Source organism: Mustela nivalis, assembly GCF_964662115.1.
Source record: "Mustela nivalis genome assembly, chromosome: 10".
NCBI lineage: Eukaryota > Metazoa > Chordata > Mammalia > Carnivora > Mustelidae > Mustela > Mustela nivalis.
Window position 1 is genome coordinate 21,810,874 of NC_139029.1, and position 11,812 is coordinate 21,822,685.

At 52.4% G+C, this 11,812-nt stretch overlaps 1 long non-coding RNA gene across 1 annotated transcript; it reads right to left on the reverse strand.

Moving 5' to 3' along the window:
- Positions 1–3,687: 3,687 nt before the first annotated feature.
- On the reverse strand, positions 3,688–11,107 carry LOC309841933. Its single transcript, XR_014299409.1, has 3 exons — positions 10,406–11,107; positions 8,036–8,095; positions 3,688–6,056 (listed from the first exon to the last, which is right to left on the reverse strand). It is a non-coding gene; the product is annotated as an uncharacterized lncRNA (long non-coding RNA).
- Between the last annotated feature and the right edge of the window lie 705 nt (positions 11,108–11,812).

The window sequence follows — 11,812 nt, forward strand, 5'->3', positions numbered from 1 at the left end:
GTGTGGGTCACCACAACCCGGATGGGGAACTTGAACCTCCCAGGTTTGGGATCGCGCAATGCTTTCATTTCCCAGAAAGAGCAACTGAGACGACCAAAGGAAAAGGACTTACTCAAGGTCACACTGCGTCTCAGTCTCAGCTCTTTTGTTTGTAAGTAACAAGCACCCAATTCAGATGGACTTGAAGGAGGGGGAAGAAGAAGGAGGAGGAGGAGAACAAGGCTTGGGGGAGGAGGAAGAGAGATTTAGCTCACATAATGATGACGCTGAAGTGTGAACTTCGGGTACATTTGGATCCAGGCCTCAAAACGGCTCAACTTCAAACACATGCTGCCCCTTGAACCAATTACTGGGCCAGAGGTCTGCAGAACTCTCAGTGGCCAAGCCTGGATATCATATGCCTACCTCTGAAGTGCGGTAGGGAGGGGAGAAGTGTGAACCTGACATGACACCCCAGGACTGAGAAAGGGGCGTGGTGAGGCTGCAAAGGAAAATCACAGTCCCGACCTGAGAAAAGGGTGAACAGAAGCAGAGGTGGGTCCAGCCCACCCAGGAGCTCAGGGACAGAACCGAGACGAGAACCCCGGGCACCTGACTCCAAGCCCCTCACACATCCCACTTTCCTGAACCACATCAGCAGGATTAACCAGACCTCGGTGTGGGGCCGGACTGGGCCAGGGTGGGGGCTTCCGGAGCCAGAGGCGGGGGGCGGGGGGCAGTGAGAAGGTCGTCTCGGCCAGGGATAATGAGCCCCTTGACAGAACCTCATCAATCTCCTTACTCCCTAACCCACTTCAGCATTTTGCTGAGGGAAACACCTGCCACTTCTCCAAGATGAATGATACACCAACACCATTATTAATGTATTTTTAAGTGGTGTTTAGAATCTACTTCATTTGAAATCAAAGAGAATGACATAGATCTTCCCTGACTTGTGTAGCCCCTAGAGGCGCCGGGAGGACACAGCAGCTGCTGAACAGGGGGACGCAGGGACACGCCCCCCCCCAACAGGTGCCCCTGGCCAGCCGGGCAGGTTCATGCAGCTCCTGAGCAGAAGACCTGGGGCTGGGGAAGGAGGTGAGACAAACAATCTCCAACAGAGGAGGGACTTGAGGCCACTTTTCCAGAAGGAAACTGGAAATCAGCAGGATGTCCAAGCAGAGGCCCGCGGTGGTATCAGTGGAGACCGGTCCACTCAGTGAGACATTTTACGTCCTTCCAAAAATGCGGCCAACAAAGATTATTGATGTAAGATGATATGATTGGAAAAGCAGAAACTTAAGGAAGTTCAAATCACAAGGGGTATCATTTCAAGGGCCAGAGGAATTCCCCGGCATTCGGCTGCCAAGAGCCCAAGTAGAAGACAGAGAACCTGCCAGGTCCCAGAGCATCATGCGTCCCCTGTGCCGCCAGTGGCCATGCCCCTCCCCCTCTCTCCCTCCCCCCGCCCCCCCCCCGTCTGTCCCCTCCCCCAGGCTTCTCTCTGACTTCAGGGCTGGCTCTCCATAGACCGCCTAGGCACTCCCACCCTCAGAGCTTACCCACTATTCCAGTTCCGTCTCAGAGCTGTCTGATTCAATCTTCTCCTGCAGAAAGAAAAAAGAGAAAGGAAGAGAGGGATGGTATAAAGAGAAAGGAGAAAAGAGAAAGGAAAAAGGTATTTCTAGAAGGAGTCCGGCTGCGTCCGGAGGCTCCCCTGGTCCAGTCAACTGTGCTGGCTCAGGGGGATGGTCCACACTCCATCAGATTCCATTTCGGTTGTTTGGGTGGGATCAGGCGGGGTGGGGGGCGGTTGTCAGAGGATGAATTAGTTATTTACTGTTGCATAGGAGATGACCGCCCCGCCCCCAACATTAGTGGTTTAAAGCAGTGCTTATTAGCTCCGTCTTTGAGAGTCAGGAGAAGTGGCTTCTCTGGGTGGTCCTGACTCTGGGTCTCTCAGTTGAAGTCAAATATCCGCCTGGGCTCTGTCTTCTGCAGGTTTGATGGAGATGGAGGACCCACTTACAAGCTCACCCATGCGTCAGCAGGAGGTTGCAACTCCTTGTGACCATAGGCTGGAGACAGCAGCTCCTCCCCCACACAGGCCTTCTGTCGGGCTGTCCACAGCAGGACAGCTGGCCTTCCCCAGAGCAAAGATCTAAGACAGGGAGTTGACCCGGGCTGACACTGCACAGTTTCTTCTGCCCTAATCTCAGAAACGATGCTCCAGCAGTTCGTCCGTACTTTATGAATCACCAAGGCCAGCCCTGGCATAGTGTGGAGGGAGGGCACTGCACAAGGGTGTGAATACCAGGAGGATGGATCATGGAAAAATTCATTCTTTAACGATGGCTTCAAAAGTGTATGCACTGACTCATTTTCAATATACAAATCAGTTGAGGTGAACCTCAACCAAAAGAAAGCCTTTTTTTTTTTTTTTTAATGGCTTGCCTTTGATTGCTTCCGTGGGGTCACGGAGGGCCTGACCGAGCCAGAACTGAGCCTGGACACATGTGGGATACGGGGCTGAGTGATGCTCGGCGTCCAGTCATCCATGTGCAACCACTAGGTCACGAGATGGTGGCAGACCCAAGATCGCTTTGGGTCCAGACATGGGAGACATGCCTAGTGGATGAGAGGCAGGCACCTAACAGAAGCCAGGACGGACTTTCAGGAGCCAAAGTAGAAACCCTTCATCAGAGGAAGCAGGGAGTCGGATGGCAAGCCAGACTTAAGAACAAGGGCTTCGGGATGGAAAAAGTCTTGGGTCTGGCTACATCCTGCCAACTGGTTCTTGGACCTGCTGCAGCGCAGTCACTAACCCCAGGAGGAAGAGGCTGAGTGTGAGACGGGGAGCAGTCCTGTAAGTGGGTCCATGTAGCCCTGCTGGGGGACCCTGTCCTCCAGTAGCATTTTCCCCCTTATTTGCCAGCAAGTCATGAGCTCCTGCATGACCTCAAGGCCGAGGCAGACAAGACCTGGAGGGACAGGACCCTCGTGGACAGATCGAAGACAGCAGTGGAAGTGGTGGTTGATGGGGACTGAGGACAACACAGGTGGCTGTCTCCTCTGATTCAAGAGTGAACGGGATTCATCCACACCCTTGAGAGGGGAGAGAAACTCACCGAGAATGAGGCTTCCTACAGGGGAAGGTGGAGGTCCAAGCCAGCAAGATGAGGGTATTAATAATAATGTTACCAGTGAAGCCTTCACCATGTAAGATGCTTAGAACCACAAATGCTGGAGGTAGCTCCGAAAATCAAGTCCAAACCCCCTGAGGCTGGAATGCTTTGTCCACACATCTCAGCCGGACCCTCAAAGTCTTGAGCGCTCCCAGGAATGGTAGGCTCACGACTCCACCAGGAAGCGCAGTCCGTCACTGGACCACTCTGATACATGGAGCGTTCTCTCTGAAACTCAAAGCAAAATCTGTCTTCCAAGGGTGGCTTCCTAGGACTACCGCTACACAGCCATTAGAGTGGCTAACATTGGAAAGGCGGGCCAGACCAGGGGCTGGTGAGGACGTGGAGCAGTTGGGACCCCCCTACTCCGCTGGTGGGGTTAGAACATGGTCCGACCACCTGGAGAAAGAGTCCACATGACCCAGCCCTTCCATCCCTTTGTATTTACCGAAAGAAACAACAACAACAACAACAAAATACGTCCACACAAAGACTGATACCTAAATGTTCCTAAGAGCTTTATTTATAAAGGCCAAAAACTGGGGGTAAAAAAATGAAACAGCCATCCAGAGGTGAATGGGAAGACAAACCAACTGTGATTCATACATACAAGAGAACAGTATTCAGCAACACACAGGACTATACGGATGAATCTCGAGGAGGAAGGAAGGAAGGAAGCCAGACACAAAAGCCTACATATGGTGTGATTTCTTTCATTCATTATAGAAACTTCTAGAAGAGGCAAAGGGACCTATAGTGATGGAAAACAGAGCACTGTGTGCCAGAGAAGGGGTGTGGAGGGAGAGGCAGAGGGTTGAGGGGAACGAGAGAACTTTGAGAAATGCCAGCTATGTTACGTAGTGACTGTGGTGGTGTTCCCACTGGTGTCTACACCTGTTGAAAGCAGATCAAATACTTTAAATATGAGCCAATTTCGTACCGTAAATATGTACAGTGTTGGGGCACCTGGTGGCTCAGTCAGTTAAGCATCCGACTCTTTTTTTTTTTTTTTAATATATCCCTTATTCATTTGACAGAGAGAGAGAAAGAGGTCACAAGTAGGCAGAGAGGCAGGCAGAGAGAGGGGGGAAGCAGGTTCCCCGCTGAGCAGAGAGCCCCATGCGCGGCTCGATCCCAGGACCCTGGGATCATGACCTGAGCCAAAGGCAGAGGCTTTAACCCACTGAGCCACCCAGGCGCTCCAAGCCTCCAACTCTTGACTTTGGCTCAGGTCGTGATCTCAGGATCTCGAGATCCCAGCCCGTGTCGGGCTCTGCACTTGGCTGGGAGCCTACTTGAGATTCACAGGTTCTCATTCTCCCTCTTCTCCTCTCCACCATGCAATCTCTCTCTCTAATAAATACATAAATATTTTTTTAAAATATATACAATGTATTTTAAGTTGTTTTTTAAAAACTAACATGCAAATCCCTTGACTGAGTGACACAGCACATGGGGGCCAGGCTGAGGGCCTCCTGGGTCTGTTTGGACAAACCCCGTGCCTGGTAGCACATGAACGTGCCTGACCAATGCTCTCGGAGCACCTGCTAAACTTAGCCCGTTTCCCCCTAGTTAATCTCTGTTTCTGGAAATGGTCTTCCAAGACTCAACAGAGGCTGTTCAGCAGAGCCAGGAGTTCAGCCCGGGTCTCCTGATTCACAGGCCTCTTCCCCACAGCGTAAGAAGGAACAGAATCCCATGCTATGGAGAGCTTTGGGGTTCTCCAAGCTGCTTGACATCTGTAATCTCATTTCCTGGATTAATCCCATTTAACGCAGTCGAGTGTGTAATGGATACGGCGAGACAGGGGAAACATACAGCTTGCTTACTTATGGCCGGCATCCATTCTGATGGCTTGGAGTCCCCAGGCCAGGCCAATTGTTGAATATATTGAATAACCCTCCTGGGCTATGTATTCAGGGCTTTGGAGTCGGACAGACCTGGGCTGGAATCCAGGCGCTACTGCTTACTAGTGGAGCAAACCATTTAACCCCTCCGAGCCTCAGTTCCCTCCTCTGTAAAGAGGGGATGCTAGCAGTAACTGCCTCGTAATGCCTCAGGGATAGTGACTGGGAGGCAGCAACCAGCACACAGTAAATGCCCACAGCCTGGCAGCCGCCATGCGTACCATTGCTACTACTAATCTTTCCAAGACCTTTATGAAGTGGGTCCTATTATTATCCCCATTTTACAGATAAAGAAACTAAGGCTCAGAGAGGCAAAGTGATTTGCCCAGGATGATAGAGCAAGTCCCCTGTATGGCTCCAAAGCCACCAGTGGCTCCAGTGTGCCACACTGCCCGCCCCCCCAACCCCCGGCTCGGGTAGTGACAGGTGCAGCAAGGGCTATAACATGGGAAGGTGGATGGATTCCCCTCAAAGCCTGCCAGTTCCGGTTAGAGCTGAAGGAAGCCAAGGCCTGGCCGGATTGGCACAGGTGAGGTCAGATAGGAGTCCGCTTCTGGAGCCTGGGCTCTACCATTCTGAAAACCAGGACAGCCCAGAGAAAAGAGACCAGAAGAAGGGCAGACTCCCCAACTCCCTTAGGGTAACCAGGGCTGCTCCTTCCTCCAATGGCCAACCAAAGAGGTCATCAGAGTCTGCACTCAAAACTGCCATAGGGTCAACGTGTGACCCTGACCAGGTCCCCACCAACTGAGAGTCTCTATCTAGCCCTTAGCTAAGGGTGTAGAACAAGATGACCTACAATCACCGGTCCAGCTCAGACCATCCTAGTTTCCAAGGCAACAGTGATTCCTCAAGATGCAGGTGATAACATAACTCCAGGAGGGATGTGGCCTTTGACAGTACAAGTGGGGACGTCCCAGGGAAAGCACACTGGAGTGAGGTCCTGGCCCCAGCAAGGGGTCGCCCGATCATCCAAACAGATTGCCTGGGGAAGAAAAAGACCAGCTTTGGAGACAAGAGATCAGGATTCAGATTTCATTCTGCCATTCATCAGCTCTGTGAGCCTGGCCTTTTTCTGGCCTGTCTCTGAGTCTTATGGTCCTTCTCCACAAAACAGGGACAATCACACCAACTTTATAAGGCTATGCGGCACTTAAATAAAACCATTTCTCTAAGGTCGCTGTAAATACGCAGATGACAGCTGTTTTAACTGCTGTCTCCCACCTCCACCACTGAAGGCAACATTCACGCAGCTTCCCCAAGGGCCTGAGTCCCCAGATTCCAGGGACGTTCACCTGGAAGTTCTTCCAAATATCAGGCCACCGCCCTTCTGCTGCTGCTGCTGCTGCTTGAATTCACAGACCCACTGAGCAGCTGGAACAGGACCAAAACCAAAATCCAAAGAGAAGCCGACTCCTGATTATGCGAGAGAGGCTAGAATAGTGGACACCAGGGCAAGTATCAACTGGGAGGGGCATGAGGGGGCCCCCGGACCTGGGTGATGGTCACTTAGTTGCACATATGTAAAAATCCATGGAGCTGTACGCCTAAGGTGTGCCCCTTACTCTATGTAAATTATACCTCAATTAAAAAAAAAAAAAAAAAAAAACTCAAGTTTTCCCAAAGGTCCAAGAACATATGTGCACTCATGTGCCCACTCAGGCAGTGCCCGCCCAGACAGCAGTGCCCGCAGACGGGCACCCCCACAATGTACATCACAGCCCACCATCCAGGCATGTCTCCTTGTGCCCAGAACCACATGGAGCCACAGGCCCACCTGAGCAGACACACTCGCGCATACATACACACAACCTCTACACACTGAAGGATCTGTAGCAGACGGTGCTGGAAAAATCCGGAAAGTCATCAGCAGCTCCGCTGACACAAGGACTAGCCGGCTCCCTACCACAATTTCCGAAAGGGAGGGGAACTTCCTCATGTCTGCAGCTGGGCTGTTGAGGTAGCCGTGGTCTCTGAGCTGTCTCTGCAGGAGTCTCATCAAATCCTGCAGGTGTCTATACAGCCTGTGGCACCAGGGGGGTCTGCAGAGAGGAGAAGCTAGGGTCCCAGGAGGAGGAGAAACCTCCTGCATGGCTCACCCTGCTTCTAGGCCAAGACTGTGCCAGACCAGCCTTGGGGTCAGCCAGCAAATGTATGAGTCCCCAGGAGGCCAGGACGGGGGAATCCTGGTGGGCAGGAGGCTGGACAGGGAGTACGGAGGGTCACTGTGACAGGATGGGTGCTGTGGTTCCACAAAAAGTTTGGGAGCAGGAGAGCTCTGCTCTGTCCCCTGGCTCTGCCATTTATTCGCTGTGTGACCCTGGACAAGTTACTTACCTCTCTGGACCTCAGTCTGCCCCTCTATCAGATAGAGATAATAATACTAACTAGTGAGATAATATAACATGGTGGGAATGACGGGGGGATGTGGGATGAGGAGAGCCAATTGACATCACACATAGACGTATGTGTGGACATAGAAAGTACTCAACGGAGTGAATCACTTTTATTGAGGGCCCAAGGACAGGAAGAAGCCATTAGATAACAAGGATCCCATGGATTGCAAAATGACAGCCCACAAGCCCAGATGCAGCTCACACATGAAGTCTGGCCCATGCAGTGTGTTTCTTCTTTCTTTTTCAGTTGTTATCGACATCTAAAAATCAAATTTCCTATCAAACTCCAAACATTCTGCTTCTCTTGAAGAGTTCAAACACTTGGCAACCCCGTTCCTCCTCCCCACCAGAGCCAGTTCCACCTGCCTGTCCCGGCCATGCCCAACCCTGAGGCGGCAGAGATGGCACTTCAGGACTGGGGGCTCTAGCGGGGGCACGGACATCCCCCTCCAGGGTCACGCAGCAAGTCAGCAGTGGAAGTAGAACTCAGGTTGCCAGATTCCTGGTCCTCCCTGAGCACCAACAAGATGCCAGGGAGAGAAACTGGTTGTGTTCCAAAAGCCCTTACCTGAAAGCCAGGGTCATCACGGGGCACGTAACTTACTCCTCTGAGCCTCAGTTCTTTCATCTGTAAAATGGGATAATAATAGTCCCTTCCTCAGGGTGATGGTGAAGACGAAATGAAGTAAAGAAGTAGGGATCACAGGGGCACCTGGGTGGCTTAGTGGGTTAAGCCTCTGCCTTCAGTTCAGGTCATGGTTTCAGGGTCCTGAGATCAAGCCCCACATCGGGCTGTCCGCTCAACAGGGAGCCTGCTTCCCCCCCTCTCTCTCTGCCTGCCTCTCTCCCTACTTGTGATCTTTCTGTGTCCAATAAATAAATCTTTTTAAAAAAATTAAGAAGTAGGGATCACAGAGCAGCTCCCAGAACACATCAGGGCCCCTGGCATGTTCCGTGCATATGATCTAGTAACTTTCTTGAAGCAGCTGTAATAATCACTCTACTTAGCCCCACTTGACAGATGAGCCAACTGAGGCTAGTGGGCTAGTGAGATTCACAAAGCCAGTGACGGATGGAACTAGGATTTGGAATTCTTTTTTTTTCTTTTTTTTTTTTTTAGATCTTATTGATTTATTTGAGAGAGAGCACACAAATGGGTGAGGGGGGCAGCGGGAGAAAGAGAAGCAAACTCCCCACTAAGTGGGGAGCCAGATTCGGGGCTCCATCCCAGGACCCTGAGATCATGACCCAAGCCTGAGGCAAATGCTTAGCCAGCTTCACCAGCTGAGCCACCCAGGCGTCCTCAGGACTTGGAATTCTAACTCAAGTTCAAGGTAGGACAGTCTGGCTCCAAACACCAGCTCTCTCCATGCACTGGAAGCCTCTGCGGAGTCCACAGGTCATTCCTGGGGGCCTCCTGCATGCGGGACACTGGCAGACATCAGGCATTTGGCTCACAACAGACAAGGCAGCTGGCCCAGTCTGAGAGGCAGGAGGGGGGTGGCAAACAATGACCCAATCACTCAAGCTCTGGCAGTGGTAGGTGCTGGGGAGAAAAAGCAGGAGAGCGCTATGGAGTGCCTGGACAAGGCACAGAGGGAAGCTTAGCCAGCAGTCTGGGCAGGCTCCCCCAGAGAGGTGACCTCCAATGGCTGGTAAGGACCAGCCATGCGAAAATGGAGCAGGAGGAAGAGTGTTTGCAAAGGCTCCAAGTGGACAAAGGCAGGTGATTTTCAGGCACAGGAAGAAGGCCAAGTGTGACTGCAGCAGGGTGAGAAGAAAGGCAGAGAGGAAGTGAAGTCAGAAAGGCAGGTGGGGGCCCAAGTGCCACACAGCAGAGCACTCAGTTTCAAAATAATAGTACCCTCCCCCTCCTGGCCGGGGCAAGCACCCAGACCTCTACCTGCAACACCTCATTTCATCCTCCCTAGGGAAGCCTTTCCCAGCTAGAGCTCCTTGACCCCATTCATCAGGGGACAACAATGAGGTTCCAAGAGAGACCCGGGACTTGTCTCTGGAACTCCCATCTGAACCCTAAAGCAGGCTAGGCTAAGCTGTCACCAGGCACCCTTTATCAGGGGACAGACCATGGACCACCAGTCTTCGTGTGATCGGAACAGGAAAATGACCTTTCCCAGCACAGGCAAGCCTCTTCCTGGGGCAATAAGGCTCTCATGGCCCCTGTCCCTGGTCACACCAAGCTTTCAGCCCATGGGCATGGACATGGGGCACACACACTTACACACGTGCACACGCACATTCGCACACATGTGTTTGTGTGCAGCCATGCTCTCTATGTCATGAGCTTCCAGGCACCAGGTGGCTGTGGGCAGTTCCTCCCCAAGCTCCTCACCTCCTTGAGGGGTGCAACCCTTCGGCCAAGCCAGAAGCCTGGACAGCATTCTCGCCTCTCACCTCCCCTACGCTGCCCACTTCTGATCTGCTACACAGTCCATGCGAGCTCCCACTTTACTCCCTATCCATGATCTTGGATCTAAAGGCAAGAAGCCTCCCTGCTTTCATTTCCCCTCCACACTCTCCACCACTTCATGCTGGAGAATCAAGGGCAAGACAGTGGTGATGCTCTCCGGGACTTGCCGATGGGAAAATCAGTTTAAAAGAAGACCAGAGCTTTAGTATGGTGATGTCACCAGCCCAGGGCACCTGCTGATGGACACCAACGGCACCCTTTCTCTCTCTCTCTCTCACACACACACACACACACACACACCATTTCATAGCTATCAGGTTGCAAAGATTGCTGCTCCAAAACAAAACAAGAAATTCAACAACTGCTTCAGCCAGATGGGGCAAGAGGCTGAGAATATGAAACCCCCTGCTGGCCACCAGCGATCACCGCCCCGCCCCCCACCCCACCCTCGTCCCCTCCCACAAGCCAGAGCTCAGCTCCGAGGACTCTCCTTGGGAAGGAACTCACCTCCCAGCCCGAGGCATTGACAGAGCCTCGCCTCCGATCCAGGGCCCCGAATTCCTGCGCTGTGCCAGCTCCCTACCCTACACAGGGCCTCCTGTCTCATCGGTAAGGCATGGGTGGATGATCTCTGAGGGTCCTCCCAGTTTGGATACCCCACCTTTTATGGACATTGGTTACAGGGGCTGGGAGTCTCCGAAGCCCAAGATGCAGTGCCAGCAGACCTGCCAGCAGGGGGCGCGCAAGCCTCGTTGACAGGGAGTCCCCTCCCGGAGATGGAGAAGGAGCCTGGAAACCGAGAGCTGACCAGTACCCCCTCCCCACTTGGTTTTCTTCCGAGCTAGGCATGGTCGCAGGGCTATCTTCACCCCTCCGAACAACCGCCTCTCCCAGCTGCTTCAATGGCCCCCCCGGTGCCGGTTACAGGTCTGGCCCTAGACAGGGACCCACACGTTCGTAGACTGATGGGGAGAGAGCGGCACCAAGCAGCCCATGCCGCTATCCAAAAGCAAATAAGTGGTGGGGAAAACCGATGGGGAAGAAAGCATTTTAAAAACTAAAGCACTATTGGGGCACCTGGGTGGCTCAGTGGGCTAAGCATCCGCTTTCATTCAGCTCAGGTCAAGATCTCAGGGTCCTGGGATGGAGCCCCACATCAGGCTCTCTGCTCAGCAGGGAGCCTGCTTCCCCCCCTCTCTCTCTCTCTCTCTGCCTGCCTCTCTGCCTACTTGTGATCTCTCTCTGTGCGTCAAATAAATAAATAAAATCTTTTAAAAAAAAAAAAAAAACTAAAGCACTATTGACTCTTGGGTAGACACCTGTACCCGGTGTAATGATCTTATTAAACTGATCAAAGTCCTTTGAGACAGGTAATAATGGCCACGTTTTACAGAATGGGAGGTTGAAATTTCAAGACAGCAGGTACATCGCCCAAGTCCACCCCGACAGGTCGTGGGTGGAAGAAGTAGGATTTGGACCCAGATCATTTTCTCTTCATTCTGTTATAACTCAAACGTCAACTCCGAGCTCACCACCTCCACTCCTGACCATCCAAGGGGGTCCTCTGTGTGGTCCCTAGAAGCAGACAAGTGCAGACGGGCCCCCTCCCTGAGCCGGCTGGCAGCCCTGGTCCTAGTTGTGCACTAATCTTATCCTGACTCTCAACCTGACCCAAATTCCGGGGAACCTAATTCTGACCCCACTAATGACAGCTAAATTTACAAAGTGCTTACCACGTGCCAAGCACTTTGGATGCAACGTTTGCGATCTTCACCAAAAGCCAACCTGAAGTGTGCCATCCCCATCGTACAGAAGAGGAAGGAGATTCAGGAAAGTTCAATGATCGCCCAAGGACCCAAAGCTAAGACATAGCAGAGGGTGGGATTCCAGCCCCAGGCTGTTTACACACTGGAG